Source organism: Piliocolobus tephrosceles, chromosome 7 (assembly GCF_002776525.5).
Source record: "Piliocolobus tephrosceles isolate RC106 chromosome 7, ASM277652v3, whole genome shotgun sequence".
NCBI classification, from domain to species: Eukaryota; Metazoa; Chordata; class Mammalia; order Primates; family Cercopithecidae; genus Piliocolobus; species Piliocolobus tephrosceles.
Genome location: NC_045440.1, coordinates 32,527,898 through 32,537,182, shown reverse-complemented (window position 1 = coordinate 32,537,182; position 9,285 = coordinate 32,527,898).

The following is a 9,285-nucleotide window of genomic DNA, read 5'->3' as shown; positions in this document are numbered from 1 at the left end:
ATTAATATCTACCATATTTGTTATCGTCTTCCATTTGCTGACCTTGTTCTTTGTTTTTATTTTGTGTTTCACTCTTTTCTGCTTTTTGTGTTTTTAATTGAGCAATACATATGGTTCCACTTTCTTTTATTTCTCAGCATATTATTTGAATCTCTTTTTTTTTTTCACTTTTTGTGTGTGTGTGGTTGCCCTCGTGCTTGCAATATACATTTACAACTGATCCAAGTTCATGTTAAAATAAAATATACTACTTTGTGGGTAGAGTACCTTATAGTAGTAAAATAACCTTAATTCCTCTTTCCCATCCCTTGTATTATTGTCGTCATTCATTTTACTTATACATAAGCATACATAAGTATACATATATAATAAAATGCATTGCCTCTATTAATATATTGAACACACCATTTTCTGCTAGATTATTTAAAAATAAAAAAGGCTTTTTTTGTGTTTTGTTTTGTTTTGCTTTTTTTACCTTCATTCATTCTTTCTGCAATGCTCTGAGTTTCTAATCTATATCATTTTCCTTCTCTCTAAATAACCTCGCTTTATTAACATTTCTTGCAAGCCTCCTCTACCGGCAACAAATTCCTTCAACTTTTGTTGTATTATGAAAGTCTTAATTTCTCCTCCACTTTTCAAGGATAATTTCACAGGGCACAGAATTCTAGGTTATTAGGTTTTACGTTTTTATCTTAACACTTTAAATATTTCACTCCACTCTCTTCTTGCTTGCATGATTTCTGAAGAGAGGTCAGTAATTTTTGTCCTTGCTCCTCTGTGAGTAAGGTGTTTTCCTCTTTGGCCTCTTGCAGGATTTTGACTCTATCTTTGATTTTCTGTAATTCAAAAATAATGCCTAGGTGTCATTTTTCTGGCCTTTACCCTGCTTGGTGTTCTCTGTGCCTCCTGGATTTTTGGTTTGGTGTCTCACATTAATTTAGGAGAATTCTCAGTCATTATTATTTCAAATATTTCTTCTGCTCTTTCTTCTCTTTCTTCTTTCCCTTATTGTCATTACATGCATGGTACTCTTTCTGTAGTTGTCCCACAACTCTTGGATATTCTGTTCTGTTGTGGGATGTTTTGTTTTCAATTTTTTCTCTTTGATTATCATTTTTGAAGGTTTCTATCAAGATATTCTCAAGATCAAAGGGTCTCTGCTCAGTTATGGCCAGTCTATTCATATGACCGTCAAAAGCATTCTTCATTTATGTTACACTGTTTTTGTTATCTGGCTTTTCTTTTTCAGCTTTTTGTTAAGATTCACATGTCTTTGCTTACATTGTCTATCTGTTCTATTTTGTCCATTAGAGCCCTAAGCATATTAATTACAGTCATTTAAATTCCCAGTCTGATAATTCCAACATTCCTACCATATCTGAGTCTGGTTTTGATGCTTGTTCTGTCTCTGCAAACTGGATCTTTTGCCTCTTAGTAGGACTTACAATTTTTTCTTGATAGCTAGATACGATGTGCTGGATAAAAGGAACTGCTGTAAATAGGCCATTAGTAATGTGGTAGTAGGTTATACAGGAGGAGGGTGTTCTATTGTTTTATGTTAGGTCTCATGATTTTCGTGAGCCTGGCCCTCTGTGTTATGAACTTCACACATGCTCATCATCCCCTTAGATGAGACAAGATAGCTAACAGAGGCCGGAGTTTGGTATTTCCCATCTCCCTATGGAAGGCTGAAAGGGCTAGTGTGGAACAGTTACCTGTTCCACATGGAAAGCAAGAGCCAGATGGAAGGTGGTATTTCATGTCCCCAAGTCAGTTCAGCTCTGATAAAACCCCAGCATGTTAGGCTCTGGTAAAACAGTTTCTCCTGATGGCAGACCTTGCTAAGAGAAACAGAATATTCTGGCATATTTCAATATGGTTTCTTTCCCCCTTCCCTGAAGAAAGCATGGAAAGACTCTTCTCCAGTATTCACTGTGAGAACCTGGTGAGCTGCTCAAGGTAAAACTCACAAGTGTTTGGGACTTCCCTATGACTAAGTTTCCCTGGAGTTTTTAACTCTCAGAGTGGTCCACGCTGAGTCTCTAGCAATTTGTCAATTACAGTTCAGGATGTTCTACCCTGGCCCTGGTTCCCAAGGAGGTTGCTGCTCATGGGTTTCTGTTCTAACAAAGAATCCTTCTCAGTATCCGCCTGTCTCCTTCATGTTAAGGCAGCAGTTTCCATGTGACCTCACTTCTATGCTTTATCTAAGAAAATATGTTGATGTTGATGTTTGTTTAGATTTTTACTGTTACGAGGGAGTAGTGACTTCCAACTTCTTATATGCCATTTTTAAAACCTGAGTGACTTTCCCAATATATTATTTTTTTAAAAAAAGTAGTAATAATAACTAAAAACCAAAATTTACTACTGTGACTTATTGTGTACTGAATATTTTACCATCATTATCCTCTTCGATCCTCACATTAATCATAGGAGTGAGGAACTATTTTATAAAACTGATTTTTCTGGTGAGAACTAAGGTTTAGAGAAAGTTAAGTCATTTTTACAAGGTTCCATAGCTGTGAAATGGCAGAAGTGTGAGTCATGTGAAACCACAGCTCAAGTTCTTTACCACCACCCTAACAGCCTCCCACTCTCATTTAATTATGCTGTTTACCAGAGCAACAATGTACAGTTGCATGGATTGTACACTGCACAACTCTAGGGAGCATCATTTGCTTTGTGACTGATACTCCCAAAAGCTGGGCAGCACGTAGCCTGTACAACCTTATGTGGAACCTACATGATCATTTGGAGTGTTTCTCTTCATCATCTCTCACCAGTTCAGCCTACCTTCATAGAGTGTTTTCCAACTACTCTATAGCATAGTATTTTCTTCTTTCAAGGCATAAATTGATATAGAAACAATAAGATGTAGCCTGGTTGGGAATCACAAAACTAACCTTTGAATTCTGAGCTCTTGGTCAGCAGAGATTCTCTAATAATTTTTAGTAGCCTCCCAAGCACACAACGCAATACTGGGTACAAAACAATTGCTTAATAAATGCAAATTAACTGACTGTAATCTTCTAGGATAATTATTGTAAATCACACAAAGGGATCTTTAGGAAGACATTACAAAATATTTTATAAAAGGTGTTAAACAAATTTGAATTATAAATTGAAACGCAATATAGTAGGGGGCTATTCTGCAAATGTGCAAGGGCAGCTACCTAGTATCTATGTTGATGAAAATTTAAACTAAAGTTCATTTGCTCCAAGTCTATAGAGAAGCAGAAATGAAATGATTTGCACTTGTATGAATATTCAATTTTGCGATCTCTTGGCCCAACCATGATGCAAATTACTGACAGTTTTAGAAATGATTTAAGAGTATGATTATCAAAATTCCTAGAATAAATCTAATACAGTGATAAGAATAAAAATAAGATTGTAAATTCTGCATGCTGTTTTCACATAGTTGCTTTCTATCTGCAGACTTCTGCCCAATGCTAAGTATCTATAAATGTGATCACCCATATATGGGTGAAAAACTAAAATTCAGAGAGGGGCAATTTAAGATGAATGATAAAGCAGAGGGAAGCACTGTAATTCAATTTTGTTTGTCAACCTTCACCAGATTAAAAAAAAAAAACAAAAAGGAAATGAGAAAATGTTACATATCTGGGTTCTTCAGTTTTCTGTTAGCTCAGTAGCCTATGCTGATCTGGTTTTAAGTGGAACAGAGTACACAAAGTGGATAATAACTATCATGTAGAAGTGAAAAATAAATTATTTGTTGTACACACCACAGTACATGTATGTACACAGACTCCAACACACACTCACACTCACATGCAAACTTATTAAAACAAAAGAGTAGTTAAGACTTCTTGATCAACAAAAACAGCCGTCCAACTACTACTGACTTCATTTAAGAAAATAAATGGATGTGTAGCTGTGTATTTATCTCCAGGACCTGAACAGACATTTCAGACATTCTATGCCATGCTAGACACCAAGAAGGGAAGGGAGAAGGGAGACAGAAAACCTGGCTGGGACTCCACAGAATTTGTTTTCCTGTGGCAAACCAAAGTCTTTAAGGAGCTGTGTGGCAGCTTTGTCCTTTCTAGGAGCAGGTGAGTGTGCAAGGCCTGCTCTGTTTCTTCAGCTTCATAACTTCCCTGTTGCTCAGAGCATCAAAGCTGTTAATGGAGGAAAGCAACATTTGCTTGAATTAGCATGAATCATTTCATTGAAAATAGTGTAACTACCAGTAATTTTCAGATCAATTTACATGATATTCCACTAATTTTATGCAGCTCTTCATTGCTCCTCCACTTGACTGCACTAATAACATGGGCCCTTACAATTAAAAGTTTTCATCTTCTCAGAGCTCACATTTCCAATGGTTATATATTGAGATGTGTCCTATCGAGTGAAATCCTCAACCACTGTCTTGCCTCAGCTAAGATTCTCTCATTTTGAGTCTTCACCTCAGAGCAGACAAAGGAACAGATGGAAATAAACCCAAGCTCTTGTCACCATCCCATTTTTACCTCCAGGTTCTTCACATAATCAGCATTTCTTCCCCAAACCTTTGCCCCAGCCCTGTGATATAGGCAGGAAATGTGATGGCTAATACTGCTGAATTCTAAATAAGGAAACCTTTTTCATGCTTTCTTTTTGAAACAGCAGTGAAAAACCAGGAGCCAGCCGATGCAGCAGTGGCAAACATCTATTTTACTGCTTATTATCATTTATGTATTTAATACACATTAAAGATATTGTGATGATTAATATTAAGTGTCAACTTGATTGGATTGAAGGATGCAATGTATTGTTTCTGGGTGTGTCTGTGAGGGTGTTGCCAGAGGAGATTAACATTTGGGTCAGTGGACTGGGAGAGGCAGACCCACCCTCAATCTGGGTGGGCACCATCCAATTGGCTGTCAACAGGGCTAGGAAAAGCAGGCACACGAAGATGGAATGAGCCGACTTGCTAAGTCTTCTGGCCTTCATCTTTTCCCTGTGCTGGATACTTCCTGCCCTCAAACATCAGACTCCAAATTCTTCAGCTTTTGGACTGTTGGACTTACACTAGTGGCTTGCCAGGGGATCTCAGGCCTTTGGCCACAGACAGAAGGCTGAACTGCCAGCTTCCCTACTTTTGAGGTTTTAGGACTCTGGCTACTGCTGGTTTTCTTGCTCCTCAGCTTGAAGACGGTCTATCATGGGACTTCACCTTGTGATCATCTGAGTCAATTCTGTGTAATAAATTCCCTTTTTGTATACACAGCTCCCATTAGGTCCATCCCTTTGGAGAACCCTGACTAATGCAGATATTTTACTGGGTTCCATGCCAACTTCTGGGAATGGAGAGATAAAAGACAGTGGGTTCTCTCTCATTAACAGATCATGTAAAAGAGACACGATCCATGATCAAGATTAACACAAGACGTGCTCAGAAAGAGGCAGTGTACTGTGGCCATCAGACAGACAGTCATCACTGATGGAATTCTTACTACTCTGTTCCAATTGTCCTTCCTATTTATTCCTAACCAAAAAAAGAAAGAGAAAGAGAGAGATATAGAAGGTAGATATTATTCCAGTTTATACATGAGAATGAAAATAAATTTTCTAACGTTGCACATTTAATAAATGCCACAGTAGGATCCAAATATGAAAATGTATTAATCCAACATCATTACTATTTCCATTACTTTGTGCTGTCCTCTAATAAAAACTGCAGGTGATTACTTTTTTCTGTCTATTCTTCACTAGAACACACCATCATGTTCTTTTTGGTTATTTATCAAAGCTTTTCTAGTTAAGTTGATTCTGATTAGGGGCAGGGGAGCATTTATAGGGAGGACAGGCAGAGGAGATGAGAGCTTCAAGAATGAGGTACAGACCCTAAAATGAAGTCCAAGTATCCAGTATTCTTTTCAGTAGGCTCAAGGCCATTTGTTTCACAATAAAAAATACTTACATAATTTTTATGCTGTTCTTGTTCATCTCATTCTTACGCTCTTGAAGAAGCATACCAGCTCTCTATTGTTACCACAAACCTCTCCGAAATTCAGTGGCCTAAAATAATAAGCAGTTGCTAGGCTCGAACCTGAGCTGTGGGTCAGTGATTTCCAGTGGGTTCGGTTGGGCTTCCTCCCATGTTTGGAAGTTTGCTAAGGGTCAGCTCGCTTAGGATGCCCTTGCCTAGGATGTTGGCGATGACCTGGTTCTACTCCTTGTGATTCATCCTCCCACAAGCTGACCTGACATGTTCTCCTTGCTCATGCAGGGAGCAGGAGCAGAAGTGGGAATGTGCAAGCACTTTTTCAAGCCCTTGCTTGAGTTGCAACTGTTAACATCCTATTGGCCAAAGCAAGTTACCTGCCATCCTCAGAGTCAACGGGTGGGCAAAGAACCTATCCCTTGATCAAAGGAGCTACAAAGTCAGGTTGTAATGACCATGAATGTAGAGAAGAGAGAAAAATTGGGACAATTAACATAATCGATCTACCACTAGAGCTAAAATGAACTTTCTACCAGAAGGGTACACACATCCTAGGTTTCATGTACTGGTTTAACTGAACAAATATTATTTTTCTGTGCTCAGATGCAGCAGATACAAAAATAAACTAAAGAAACCACTATGGACTCTGTCATTCCACTGACCAGCGTTTAATTGAAATTATCTGCCAAAGTGTTGATTTATTATCATGGAATCATCATTCTCTGTTCTCTCTTTGTCAAGAAATTAAACCAAAGGTTCAGTACTAAACTTTTGAGATTCTTTAATTATAATGTTTTCTACAGCATAATACAATGTATATAAAAAGTAACATTAAAAATATATTTGTTTTATGAATATGTTGAATAATACTTATAATATTTCTTATAATTTGCTATTACTAAATGCCAACCTCTACATTTAATTACATTTTTTTTCATTTATTGAAGTATACATTATCCCAATTTTATAAATAAGAACACTGATACCCAAAGCTACATTTGTTTTGTTTTGTTTTGTTTTTTGAGACAGAGTCTCACTCTGTTACCCAGGCTGGAGTGCAGGGGTGCAATTTCGGCTCACTGCAACCTCTGTCCCCTGGGTTCAAGAGATTCTCCTGCCTCAGCTACTCTCCCGAGTAGCTGGAATTGCAGGTACACACCACTGTGTCCAGCTGATTTTTGTATTTTTAGTCGAAATGGGGTTTCACCATGTTGGCCAGGCTGGTCTTGAACTCCTGATCTCACATGATCCACCCACCTCGGCCTCACAAAGTGCTGGGATTACAGGTGTAAGCCACCGTGCCCAACCAACCCAAAGCTAAATCTGAACTCAAAATTGACTGATTTTCAGAGGAACTTCTCTAGTCAATATGGTTTTTTGTTTGTTTTTGTTTGTTTTTGTTTGTTGTTGTTGTTGTTGTTGTTTGTCTCTTGACGCCACCAGAGTCCCTCAACATTAAAGTTTGGGCAATGTCATCCCTTTTTCTTTATTTTGGCTTTCCCTCTTCTAATCCAACATAACAACTCATAGACTGCTACTAGACAAGTACTATTTCTAATAAGTAGTCCTTGCATTTGATCTAAGAATGAATCATTAGCCCCTACACTTGAGTTCCAAACTTAAGGCATTCTTATTTTTTCACAAAAATAATGTATCTTATCGACCAATCTCTCCTTTACCTGTGCTCCAAACTAAATAATCTATATGAGGATTTTATTTTACTTCATACCACTGACCAACCTGTCAAGATCCTTTTTGGATATCTTTTTGCCCATATTTTTTCTTCCATCAGGAACCATGCTACAGCAAATTCCTCCCTACCTTTCAAGACATTTTACCAGGAATATTGGGATCCATTTTCATAGTATAGACTAGATCTTTTTTTTTTAAACAGAAAATCCATTTAAACCTTGGCTAGAAACACTCACGGAGTATTGATAAGTAGCCCAAGTCAAGAAAGTTTCAGTCTATGTACAGAACATTGGGTATTCCTCCATAAAACAGAAAAAAAAAAAAAAAAAAAAAAAAAAAAAAAACAGACAAAGGATGAAAGAAAAGTTCTAATGAATTATCTCTACATAAGTAATTGCATCAGCCAAAAAAAGTTTTATTTTTTTTAGTACCTTTTTATTCAAAGATATAGGACCCAGCAGTCTGTCACCCTCTTTCAAAATGAATCCACAGGAAAGAGAAGAGTCAAAAGATGTCTCTAATGGGGTACCAAATTAGCACGTGGAAAAAGCAAACATGTCCTGCTCATTATGAGTTGTTAATGGCCTGTTTACTGCTGAAGCTGTCACAGAAAACAAGAAAGTCTGGTAAGTCAATAATTTATTTCAGACTGTGGAATTAATTAGGAAGACAATTAAATAATTGTGAGAAAGCAAAAATATGTTTGGACGTTTTGTTTCTAAAACTCAGTGGTGTTTTACATAGTATTTGGGTACTGTTTGAGAGAGAAAAAAGAAGTCAGAGGCAGAAAGGGAATAAACTTTCTAAATGTTTTTCCATTACAAGATGTTGATAAACTCCACTTTCTATCAACCCTTGCAAAATAAAAAAAATAAAAAAAAAATGCGAAGTTAATCACTAAGAATATGTAAATGATTTTACATTTCATGTAAGATCTGGTGGGTAAATGTGCTGTGGCCTGGATTTCAGTTTCATTTTGAGATTATGCAATGAATGAGTGAATTAATGAATGATCTTTCATTTTTTAATGAATTCATTCTTATGAATGAATGATTCTTTCATTTTTGCATCTGCCACATAAATATTAACAGTGTATCCAAATGGAAGTAACACTATTATAAGTATATTTTAAAGCAACTGTCTTTATAGACTTCAAATCACTTTATAGACTTTTTTTAAGGAATAAGATTTAAATATAAATCAAAATCCATAAAACAGCATTTTCAAGCTGGAACTGTAACTGTCACATCTTTTCCAAGGATAGTATTTCGTGCATTAGTATTCACCTACATTAGTAAAGAAAATGTTTGGTGATCTAGTTGCAGGAAATAATTCCTTATAACAAGCAGTGCTGCACAGGTTCGACTTGGTTGTGCACTATACTATTGATAATACAACTCTACTAGGCAAAACTGATAGTTCTTTTCATCATAGATGTTTACCAGTAACCTTGCCTCTCTGTCCTTTACGGTTTCCCAAACTAGGAGGAAAATCATTATCATTCTGAAAATATCCACCAAAAACTTTTTTTTTAAGTTTAGTACTTGCAAAGGGAAATAAAATGGTGAATATAGGATGGATCCGGTTTTTTCTCTTGTAAAATCACTACAGAAAAACCTATAGACACAAGA